This window comes from Myotis davidii, unplaced genomic scaffold, assembly GCF_000327345.1.
Source record: "Myotis davidii unplaced genomic scaffold, ASM32734v1 scaffold125, whole genome shotgun sequence".
In the NCBI taxonomy this organism is placed as follows: Eukaryota; Metazoa; Chordata; class Mammalia; order Chiroptera; family Vespertilionidae; genus Myotis; species Myotis davidii.
Window position 1 is genome coordinate 6,881,813 of NW_006299390.1, and position 13,026 is coordinate 6,894,838.

The 13,026-nt window shown below is 33.7% G+C and overlaps 1 protein-coding gene across 5 annotated transcripts in view; it reads left to right on the forward strand.

The window, feature by feature from the left end:
- The window catches only part of CD36 (CD36 molecule), a 60,451-nt gene that overhangs the window by 11,524 nt on the left and 35,901 nt on the right, over positions 1-13,026 (forward strand). Inside the window, exon 2 of one of the 5 annotated variants that reach the window (XM_015571247.1) lies at positions 5,654-5,706. The exons of 1 other annotated variant lie outside the window; for it this stretch is intronic. The gene's annotated coding sequence lies outside the window, so the exon portion shown is untranslated. Of the gene's footprint in view, positions 1-1,378; positions 1,402-5,653; positions 5,707-7,237; positions 7,532-13,026 lie in introns of those variants that run through there. 3 more of the 5 variants (XM_015571246.1, XM_015571248.1, XM_015571245.1) reach the window with 3 other exon arrangements.

Consider the following 13,026-nt stretch of genomic DNA (forward strand, 5'->3'; position numbering starts at 1 on the left):
GATTTCACCATAGGTTTTGATAGACTGCTTTATAGTCCTTTAAAATTCCTAGCAGAAGCTGCTGTGTCACTCAAATACAGCAGGGTTTGTGCCACATGGTTCTTCCAAGTGTCAGGGAGAAGGATCAAACTTCTCCATCCCAAAACGAGAGAGGAGAGAGAGAGAGATCTAAAATGGATTATTTCCTGTGTAGTGATTTTTAAAATAAAGAATTGTTATACAATGTGGTTCTTGGAAACTTTTTGTTCAGCGTTAAAAAGAAATCAAGCCTGGCTGGCATGGCTCAGTGGTTGAGTGTCAGCCTATGAACCAGGAGGCCAGGGTTTGATTCCCAGTGTGGGGGTGTGTAGGTGGCAGCCAATCAATGGTTCTCTCTCATCATTGATGTTTCTTTGTCTCTTTTCCTCTCCTTTCCTCTCTGAAATCAACAAAAATACATTTTAAAAAATAAAAAGAAATGTAATTAGGTATGCTTCCAAGTCCTTAAAATGTGTGTTAAGTGTGTGTGTGTGTGTGTGTGTGTGTGTGTGTGTAGATGTATGTGTGTTTAACGCTTTCAGAAATCTGATGCTCAAGTGTTGGATATCTTTAAATTTAAAATAACAGACTGTCAGGTGGCATAAATGTTAATATAATTGTCTCATTACCTATCTGATTTCTTTATATAATTCTTTATGTTTTTATATATTGATCATGCTGTTTAACTTTTTAAATGTTGCTTAACCAGAATAACAAAAACTTGATATTATTTTAGCGTCTTAAAGCAAATCATTTTGATCAAGCTATGAACCAATGCAAATGTAAACTGATTTCTCTATCTCTTCTTAAAAATATTTTCTTTATTTCATTTTTAAAATCCCACTTTAGGGATTATTTCTAACCTAGATTACATTTATCAACATTAAAATTTGTTTTACCTCAATTCAATGAGCTTTCTATATTTCTGCTCTGTGAATATTGATTGCATAATTTTTTTCTAAACTTTTTTTTATTTGGCATTCATTAACTAAAAGCTAGCTTTTGTTATTGACTTTTTTCCTATTATTTAACCACTGTTTTGAGGCCTAGTTATTCTTTTACCTGAATATTTGTTTCCCCTTTCCCAATAATTTTCCATCTACCAAAGAAATAGGAAATTTACTGAGAACTATGCGCATCGCATCATAACATTTCCTTATGTTTCTCAGTATCATTTAAATATTGACTTTCCCCCCTCTCCTTAGAAAGTTAAGTCAGCTGTGCAACCATTTCAAGTAAAGATTGGCTCTATCAACATATTTAGATGGCCTATGAAATTTACCTATTGATCTGACCCTACCACATGACAACTATCCACAGAGGTGCTCTCTTTAATTTCTCTTTTATACACACCTCTTACCAGGGCTTCTTTTAAACATATGGGTAAGTTTATTTTATATTTTTAATGCAGTATGTTTGCTTTCATCCCTGTTTCAGTTCATTAGAGTACATGGTTTAAATCTAAACTTTACTCTGAAATTCTTCATATTATCTTTACTAATGTTTTGAAATATTATTTTAAAGGTGATATTAAAACCCTTCATATTAGACTCTCAAGCTTTCACTGGCATTAGATTATACCATTGAGTCTTGTGCATTTAACATTCTCTTATAAAATTATGTTCATATATATTTATTCATTTTTATTTTTACATGTAAATCCCCTCTTCACCAGACTAAGCAAGTAGGACATGCCACTGGTTTAATGTTTCTATAAATGAACATGACAGAAAATGAAAAAATAGATATATGTTCATATATATACACACACACATACACACGTGTAACAGGCATATTATACATGTGCATAAATATGTATGTGTATATATAAATCTCCATGATTAATTATACCCAAGAATTAAAGTGCTAAAACAAATTTTACCTTAAGAGTTTTACACTGGTAACTAATATTTTGAGGTAGTTTACAGGTCTTTAGAATAGATCTTAATTGTTTTAATCTCAAAATAATTCTGTTAATTGCCACTTACAGAATATGATCACTGTTCATTCCTTGTTTATTGTGTTTAGATACATTTTCCTCTTAATACAATATTAAATGTCACACAGTTATTTTAAACTAGAGGCCCAATGCATGAGATTTGTGCAAAGGGCTCGGTCCTCGCAGCCACGGCAGCTGCCTCTGCCTCAGTCCTCGCAGCCGTGGCTTCATCCGGAAGGTCATCTGGTCTAAATAGCATATTATGCTTTTATTATTATAGATTATTATTCAATTTGTATAAATGTGTTGAAAAGAATATGTAAAATTAGGTATTAGCCAAGAACTTATTTATCTTTTCTTTTTTTTCTCAGAAAAGTGTATAGGATCTCAGGCTATGTAGGTTTTAATCCTAGTTTTGGCATGTTTTAAAGGGTGACCTCAGCTAGCTGTCTAAAAAACCTAGTAAGATGATATGATAGGTCAATGAGGTAACCTAACACATGCGAACTACTTAGTTTAAGAGTTAGCAGATAGCAAGCCCCCAATATATGTAAACTCTGTTATTGAATCACCATCATAATCCATGTCTGATTATTTATAAAATCTAGAATTATAACATATATTATACTAACATTCTTTTCATTTGCTGAATTGTAAAACAATTAATTAATTATTTAAGAATCTTTACTACATAAATCCTACATACAGCTTTACATTTTTCAATGTATTTTTTAATATATTTTTTCTTTTTTATTGTTTAAAGTATTACAATAGTAGTACATATGTAAATGTACCATCTGATTTGATCTTCAACTCGAGTGTAGGTAGACTTTATAGTTATATACTTTTTGACAAGAAGGGAAATCAGCAATAGGATTACTATGTGTTGCCTAGTTCACAATTCTATTATTGTTAATAAAGCTGTGATCAGCACGTGGGCCATGTGATTCCTCGTCTAGAATTCTTATAATACAACTATCATCAGCTTCTTGAATATGTTGCAATATTTATCTTACCCAACTTTAGTCTTCCCTTTTTACTTCACGTGTTAAATTCCATGAGTCAGCTTATCTAAAAGTATGTTATAAAGGATTTTTAAGAACTTTACAAGTGCTAGAGTAAATTTTCTTTACTCTGCTTATATTGTTGAAGTGGAAAAAAACTTTCAAAGCATGAATCAATACTTAAAAAAATACTATGAAAGTTAAGGGCATAAAAAATGGAAAAATTTGGTAATTTAAAAATATGATAGTTTGGTGAAGGCCAAGGAAGGCCAACATTACAAAGTTTTCATACAAATAATAAGTAAAAGTAAAAATACAATAAAAATGAAGTTAACATAACTAATGGACACAGACACTGGGGGGGTGGGGGCTTGCCTGGGCTGGGAAGGCATAGGGCAGGGAGTCAATTGGGGGAAAAGGAGACATATCTAAAACTCTAGACAATAAAATAAAAATAAAAAAATAAAAAAGAACTGTGAAAAGTGAAAAATAATGAAGTTAAAATTTTTTTTAACATTTTTTAAATTGTCAAATGTTAGAAGACTATTTCCTTACTATTAATAAGGACAAAAATACCCATGCAAAAGAATAAATAAGGACATTATCACAAATATTTTAAAATATAAATAGCTAACATACTTAAGAAAATAGGTTAAACTTCACTAAAATATTTACCAATGAAAAAGAACTTGTTACTCCTAGCCGGCTTGGCTCAGTGGATAGAGCATCCACCTGTAGACTGAAGGGTCTGAGTTCAATTTTAGCCAAAGGTACTGGTTTATGGGCTCTATCCCCAGTAGGGGGCATGCAGGAGGCAGCCATTCAATGAGTCTCTCTCATCTTTGATGTTTCTATCCCTCTCCTTCTCCCTTCCTCTTTGAAATCAGTAAAGAAATATATTTTAAAAAATAAACTTGTTAACAAGTTTATTAAAGTTCTGAATAAACCAGTGTGTGTGATGTGTGAAGATAGGCAATCTCATACATTGTGTACATGTATGAACAGAAATTTAGTGAAACTCTCCTTATCAAAATAAAGTTCACATTTTTTTACTTAGAAATTATACTTTCTGCTGTTTACGGTCTTAAACAAAACTATATGTACATGAATTTTCAGCATTGATTTTTGTAAGATCAAGATTTAGAAGCAATTAAAACTGTCTATTAAATAGGAGACTGATCATTAAGACACTATATTATTTTTGTGGACTATCTTTTAATTTTTTAAAAGAGTTTCTTCATGATAGGGTATCTCCAAGGCACATAATATGAGAATAGACAAGTTGCAGAAAGTATGATTCAGAATATATATTACCCCATATACATATGTATATAATGTTAAAATTAATAAAATTACTGGGGTGGAGAGAATATATCTAAATGTCTTACTTCTGAGGAATAGAATTAGGAGTTGAAAAAAACTTCTTATTTTATATCTTTCTTATCTTATTTTATATCTTTTCAATATTTCTTAGTTGTATAGAATACTTTGATAAATTCTCTAAAATAAACATGTGCTTAATAGTCAATGATCACCATAGCAATCATTTATGAATCAAGTGCTTTATGTCAGATACTGCAGAGGCCTTCACATCATCACTCTCAGTCTTTACAAAAATTCTAAAGGAGATATTTTCATTGTGACTAAGAGAGGCAAAGCAGTTAGGAGGTGATAGATGCCAAGTTCAAACTCAGGTCCATTCACTTTCACATCAAATGTTCTATTCCAATAAAACAATGGCATATTTATGATAGGAACAAAGCAGCATAATAACCCTGGATTTCTGGATATTCTCACCCCTTTGAAATATTGTTATGGTTAAGATCATTGTTGTGTGAGGTCATTCATTCAACCAGCTTGAGCCTGGCCCGGGCTTTAGGGATTTAGCAGTAAACTAAACAATAAGTGGCCACCCTGTCACCCTCCTCACAGAGCCAACATTCCAGCTAATGCAGAGACAGGACAAGAAACTAGGTCAAGTGCATGTCTCATGGTGCTATGCTATATAATCTGCAGGAAATAAAGTGGAGAAGAGAGAAGGGCAGGAGCCCAGTTGGAAGGGAAACATAGTTAAGTGCCTAGTAGTCAGGCCCCTGTCAAGTATTGCACAAAACTCACCTCATTTCATTCTTATCATCACCCTCTTATTTTGTTTTCTCCACTTTTTGATTAAGAAAGTAAGAAGAAGTAGTTATATAAATAAATCCTCAGTGATTATAAAATCAGAATTCATTTATGTCTGTCTGATTCCAAACCCTAGGCGGCCTCTCACAAAAAAAGAGTTCCTAAAGAAACTGTGCCTAAATTGACTTTATTATATTGAAAAAATGTATCCTTTATTCTACCAAAAGTATCTAGCGTGATCGTGGATTTACATAAGGCAAAGGGTATACTGTCATATAAAGTATATCCCTTCAAAACATCGTGGGTACATAATCTTGTAAAGATGAAAACCTCAACATTCTTTACTCTAAAATGGATACCGCAGTTTCCTGCCTTGCTGCTCAAGGTGTACATTTTGCTCAAAATCTAAGTATATGATTGTAGATTTTACTGTGCGCCTTCCGGGCCTGTGTGCTAAGCCACTCAGGAGCTGTCCTCTACGGGACTGAACACTTAAACAGCTGCTTCTGGGAATGTAAATTTGATTCTTTGGACTGCTCATGGGAGTGTGTGACATTTTCCCCTCCAGAGACAGCGGAATTGGATGGATGGCATTAGGCTTCTGATTAAATAGTGATCCAAGTAAGTTCAAGGCCAATTTAGGCATCGATTTTGCATGTATTTATTCTGATATGTCTTTCTCTAACACTGTTCATAGTTTCCTTATAATCTAACTATTTTTCAATATGTTTAAAATATACTCGTTTTTTAAACCATTCTATCTGAACTCCGGTGTTGGTGAGCTATTTCTGGATTGTCATAGTTGTATGCGTGTGTGTGTTTTATGTGTGTGTGTGTGTGTGTGTGTGTGTGTTTGCGAGAGAGAATAGGTTGAGAATAAAATATATCAGAGCATTTTAAATAAAATTGATATGCTTAATCAAAATATTTAATTCACTTTTATAAGGAAATCATCTTTTTACGGTAACAAAATCTCTGTAAGTTACTCTTTTAAAATGAAAAGCATAAATTACAATGAAATTGTGTAAGGCCATTTCTACATTAACCTAATTAAGCAGTCTGAAAACTGAGGGGGGGGGATCCCAAAATACCTACAGTATTTTATAACATGTTGTTAATTTTTAAATAAATATGTCAGTAAAAATGCCTTGAAACGAGAAAGCAATACATGAAGAAGAAATTTAAAAAGAGAGCTTTGGATTCCTTCCTTCAGTTGTACTGCTAACGTATGATAGGATTCCCTGCATGCCCAGGGGGACTAGCAGGAGCAAGCCAATGATAAGGACTGGCTAACATATGATGTAATGAGCTAAGTATATCTCTGCCTGTTTTTGTCCTGTTGCTTTATTTCAAGGTTGACTTGGGAGCATTTATTAAAGGCCTGTCCGACAGGTGACAGGTTAACCTTCTGAATAGTTTGATTTTGCCTGTAGGATTCTGAAAATCTCTTTGTCAGAATGGATTCTTAAGATTGAGGGTCCTTCCCCCGCGCCCTTCCCCCCCGCCCCCTGAAGTGCAAGGCCTTCTATTTTGGCTAGATATAAAATGAATGACGTTCTTTTAAAGTAACTCATGTATCTACTTTTTAATATATATTACAAGATCATTCTAAATAGTAATTCTATTTACAAGTTATTTGATCATTGCATTTTGGCTGAAAACAAGTGAAGAGGCATTTCATATTGTGAACTTTGTAGGTGGATTTTGCTGTCCCCATGAAATTTTTATAGGACTCACAGAATATGATAAATAGTTAAGAATTTCCAGTTAGAACAATGGGCCATTTCCTTTTTTAGAGTCTGTTTGTCATCTTTGCTGATTGACAAAGTCTCCAACTGTTTTCAAGATATTAGTCTCAATGCACTTCAGACTCATGCTGTACAGGAGAGAGTGTTCTATTTAAACTTCATGAAATGAGCTTGGCGAGCTGGTCATGACAGTGAAAGGAACCTCTCATTACTCTCCCTAATTTACATTCCTCACACCCGTACCCCTAGTTCATCATTTGGAGTAATGACTGTGGGGAAACAGAATGTATCACATGCAGCTTCAGTTCTTTTTCCGCCCTGGCCTCTGACTTAGTTGGATAGGCAAATGGCCAAAAGTAAATAACTAAAGTGTTGCTGTGTATCTCAGATATAGGTAAGGGGTCCTTTCCAGACCACAAAAATAGACCGTTAAGAGCCATACCAGTTGTGTGATGTGTGTGGGGTTTTTTCTTTTTTTTTTTCTTTTTTTTTTAAATTCCTCTGGCAACAAACCACTCACTGGGATTTGACGGGCGTTGTGGTCCTTTTTTTTTTTTTTAAGCATATTTAAACTCACACTTTGTAATGAGGATTTCAGTGCAGGGTTTTTTCTGCAGAATACCATTTGATCCTACTAAGAATTGTCTGTTCAAATGTTGGAGCACTTGATTGAAAAATCCTTCTTAGCTTTTTTAAAGGTAAGTCATATGATTTTTTTTTAAACATAAGAGATTTCTATCTCCCAAATGATGGATGACACTACTATATAAATACTCTTAAGAAGTTATATAACAACAACAAAAAGCAGTAGCTGTTTTGTTAGTCACTAGGCTTTATTTAAAAATTAGGTTTGTGTTGTTTTCTAAGTTATCAATTTTCTACATTTTGTGTTTTAAAAAATATTAAAACCTTGTTTAATGCTCAATGACATTTCACTTCTTGATGTTTAAAATGTTATGTTTTTCTGTAAACATTTATTTGTTAATATTTAAAATGATTTACAATACATTTAGATTATTATAAAACTTACATTGTATACTTAGGCTACTTACACATGATTTTTAATTTAAATTATGAATAGAAACAATCATAAATGAAATCAATATAGTAGAATTAGTTGTTATAAATGACTTGCCACTCTTATGTCAACATGCTATCTTATATGCAATTGTTAACTACTTATTACTTTATAGAATATTAACATACTTAATTTTCTATCTGAATTACACAATTTTGGTGAATTTGACTTTGCATGGTTAAATACAATGTATATTTAGATATGTTCTGAGTAACTATTTTTTAAATTAACAAACATTATAATTGTCCTGGGAATGGTAAATTATATTAATTCCAAATAATGATTCTAGATTTTATCACTAGCTCAAGTGTAAATTATATAAAATTTGTTAGCAGACTAAAAATAAAACAAAACTGATGTTTTGGGCTATTACAAATATTAAAAAAATTATTTTATTGAATCATGATGCCAAACATAAATAAAAAATAAATTATTCTGAAGAAATTTAAAGTTTCAATTTAATTACACTAAATGAATTCATCTATAACTGTAAATGGCATAAATTCTTTAGAGTGAATCTCAAATAATTACTTGGATTATCAAGTAACATATTGAAATATATTTTTAAATTGTTTGCATGTACTTTTTAGTCCATTCCTATATGATTGTAAGTTAGTAATGTTTTATTTTGTTTTAGTACAGAGTTGTTTTTATTCAATTTCTAAGTATGATTCTTTTATAGTATTCCTACCAGGTTTCTCTGGATCTATCAGAAGTTTTATATTCTTTACCCAAACAAACCTCACAAGTCTAAACCCTTGCCAGTAATGTCTCCTGGATCTAAAAAAAAAAAAAACATTGCTTATAATATTGGTTTGCAAAATAACCAAAATTAAATTTTTAAAACTTTTGTTATATAGAGACTCCAGCAGTCCATTGAAACTTATGAAAGAAGAAATATGAAGACATTTTTTTCATTTACCAGAATTATTATTAAACCAGAACAATACATCAAACACACAGTCATCATATAATAGATTAACCTGGGAGGAATATCATAATTATAATTGAAGAGATACTTGGACAGAGTGTACTGAAAATTTTGAAATTTACCTCTGAAATTATTATAGTTGCCATCCTTATTTTTGTAGGAAAATATCTGGTCATGGTTACTCAAACACATTTGAATCTTATGGATCCTTTTGTTCCTGAAGGAACTCACTTTGTAACTTTTTTTCTGATCTAATCACAGTGTGTTTTAGTTCACTGGCCCAAGTCATGGCTAAAAGTTTCAAGTAGCATTTTCTAACCTAGTAGTTCTCCTTCCATTTGCATGTTATTCTAAGTTTCTGTATATATAAAATTTAAATCATTTTATCAGATTATGTTGTAAACTAAATGTTTTGCAAATAATCATTCTTATTTGCATAAACTACATACATTTATCAGACTTTTTATAATAATACTTTACTTGGTCAATATGAAATAACATTATGCTATAGTTGTTTGACATAATGTTTTATAACATTTCAAAATAACAATAACATTTACTGTGATAGGAATTTTTTTATATATTACCTCATTTAATTTTATTTTCTACCTTATTTAATGTACAATAAACCCATTTTAGAGAAAGTTGAGTCATAATAGAGGCGTATGTGGATTGTTTTTCTATGTTAAGGAAATTGGAAGGAAAGCTTACAGATAGAATAGGAAATTTGAGGTACTAGTCACTCATGTGTAAGAAAATGTCATCCAGGTCTTGGCATTCATTTATGATATAAGTACTCTTTTTTTTTTTTTTTGCTTAAAGTATTACAAAGGGTATTACATATGTGTCCCTTTTTAAATTGACAGTCCGCCTCCCCTCCCCCCCCAGTGATGATATAAGTACTCTTATCATCTGAAACGTTTTCAAGTTTTGTAGTTCACATCCCAGGAAATTTTACCTCTGGACCATACTTTTTTTCTGGATGGACTTTCCCAGGGCACCTACACATGGGAATAATTGCAGATTCTCTAGGAATATTCTGATTTTCTGACCTATGTATTGGAGACACTTCTCTACCACCAGGTTCTCAACATCATGGAAAGGCATAATAGTCATAAAGTCATTCTAGAAATACTCTGATGATTTAACAGTTAAAATAGAAAAAAGAAAAATTTCGTTCTTCTTTCTTCTTTTAAATATAACCCAAGGGAATAAAATACCCTCACTAATTCTACAGAAGGAATTGGATTTATAATCTAAAAACTGAGAGGATACAGCTAATTTCCCCTAGACTCATGAAAGGTATAATAGTGACATCTTCAAACAGGCCTTTTAATTTCTTTTTCTTCCTTACAGAAGTCTCAATAAGTTTTCTTTTCTGTACCTGTGATCAATCTTTGCTTTCTAAACTTAGGTACTTTACGCAAGAAGCAAAGTATTACAGATATCAATGTCTTCTCTATTTTGTATGAAGGAAAATAATAAATACAGAATAAGAATTAATCCTAAGTTAGCAAATAAAATAAATTACCTACTTTAATATGTAAGGAGCTGTGTTATTAAGAAAAACCAGTGTGTAAGACACAAATTTTGCATGCTCTCAACATCTAAATTTGAAAGAAAAGTGGGGATAAACTACACTTTTTTTCCCCCTGAGGGTAAACATAAGTGGAGACACTGTTGAGTAGAATGTGTGATGGAGTCTGAACTTTTCCCTTCTTTACACAATACATGTCTTACATAATATATTAGTGCCTCCTCTGCCTCAGGTGAGTAAAACTGATTGTAATTTTGAAATAGGAAGCATAAGGTTAAAGTATAATTATAGTAGCTGTAATTAATATTACTCATGATTATGTCAAGGCTCTGAGGTTAACAAATGAACCCAAGTATGTCAAATACCTTGCCTCTGCTTAAGGAAAAAATGTTGGAAACTTACATCATGTTAACAAAATTGAATCAATCAGAAAATTTGAAAAAGTAGATAAACTTAATCTCTCTCAAAAAAAAAATCAGTACATGTTTGAATGCTTCTATCTTTGCTTATATATCATCCAGACTGGTGTTGGACTAACAACTGTACAACCATGTGATTCTACAGAATAAATTTCCTGACACTTCTGTTTTCTGATGAGCCTGACTCAACATCAGAGGGACATAGACACTATTTCACTTAAGTTTTAAGTTCACAGCTGGCAGCGTGTAGGGTAGGCAGTATCCAGATATCCATATTTTTTTAAAAAAATATTTTTTATTAATTTTAGAGAGGAAGGGAGAGGGAGAGGATGTGCCCTTGACCAGAATCAAACCCAGGGATCGTCAGTCCACAGGCTGAGGCTTTATTCACTGAGCCAAACCGGCTAGGGCCAGACATCCCCATTCTTGACATCCCTCGGCCCAGGGTTCTTGGAAGTAAGAATGATGAGTTTTTAGCTGTAGGGATGAAGGCGTGTGCTGCCCCCCTGGGTCCTCAAGTGGACATACTTAGGACTGTTTGCTCTTTGCAGAAATTCTTCCCTGTAGTACAAGGGCTACTTGAATAAAGGAGAAAGATTCTAAGTAAGTCAGATAGATTCATGACTACATTATGGCGTGGAATCTGGAAAAAAACAAATAAATGCATATATACCTATTTCAGCACCAATACACTCTTAAATTTGCAAATCATTTTACATTCCATCTGTCAAATTTGCGAATAACATTAATATTGAATAACTTTTAGTGGCTTACATAGGAGATAAAATAACTTTCCAACAAAGATGACTTCGTCTTTGAGTTATGTTTTCAAAAAATGTTTCATGATAGTACATAAACAAAACTGGAGCTTGACACTATGGATTTTTTGTCTCAATTTTTAAATGGCTTTGCAAAGCCATCAGTTTCCACAGAGATTCTCCTAGAACTTCCTAAAGGTAGAAAGAAGAGTATCAGGAAAACTGAGTTAGAAATCAGGGTCTCTGGGTTCCCACCACTGCTGTAATCATAATGATCTATCGGTCTTCCGTGTAAGAATTTGAGTGACGAACTGGTTCAGCTGCTTAAATTAAAAACTTATCTGGTCTTGCCCTAGGCTGTTTTTCTCAGTGGTTAGAGCACCAGCCATGGACTGAAGGGTCACAGATTAGATTCTGGTCAAGGGCTTGTACCTTGGTCGCAGGCTCAATCCCCAGTGCCAGTTGGGGCGTGTGCAGGAGGCAATCAAAAGATATGTTCTCTCTCACATTGATGTATCTCTCTCTGTTTCTCCCCCTCCTTTCCTCTCTCTCTAAAAAAGACCAAAAAATCAATGGAAAAACTATCCTCCGGTGACGATTAACAAAAATTAAAATGAAAAGAACCTTATCTGGTATTAAGATCTTTGTTTTACACACGAGGAAATTGAGGTATAGTCAGATTAAAAGACATGCTCATGGTCACCTAGCAAGAGAGTGGAAAATCAGGTTTTGGTTTCATCACAGTTACATTAGGTTGGATCCCTGCATTTGAGTGCAACTTTAGGTTATAACTTGCAAATAAGAGTTGAGAGATGGTCTATGCAATTGTCTTTCAGTATTACTTAACTAAAGGCCTGGTACACGAATTTGTGCACATTGAAAAGAAATTAATTAGAAGGTGGCCGGCAGGGTGAGACTGGGTGAGATAGCTGGGCATGCCCTGGAGCCAACCTCTCTGGCCAGCCGAACCTGGGGCAGTGCCAGGGCTCAAAGGGCGTCTGCAGAGTGAGTGAGGTCCCTCCAGCAGGTGGGATCCCGTGGCCTGGCCTGTGGGGATTGGGTCAAACCTGGCAGTCTGACATCCCCCCAGGGGTCCCAGAGTGCAAGAGGGCACTCTGCAAAGTTGTCACTTGGCAGTTCCTGCACTGAGTGTCTGCCCTCTGGTAGTCAATATGCATAATAGCTACTAGCTGGTCAGCTGAACCTGACTCAACAGCAGTCATTTAGCTATATATCCTATCTAATAAAAGAGAAACATGGTAATTAGCGTACGTCCACTACCCTTCCCATTGGCTAATCAGGGCGATATGCAAATTAACTGCCAGCCAACATGGCAGCCGGCAGCCAGGCTACTAACACGAACAGGAGGCTTGCTTGCTTCAGTGACGGAGGACTCCAACGTTCCCCACCTGTCGCTGCTGGGCTCTGAGCTGCTAAGAAACATTGTTACAAATATAGAAGCTAAACAAA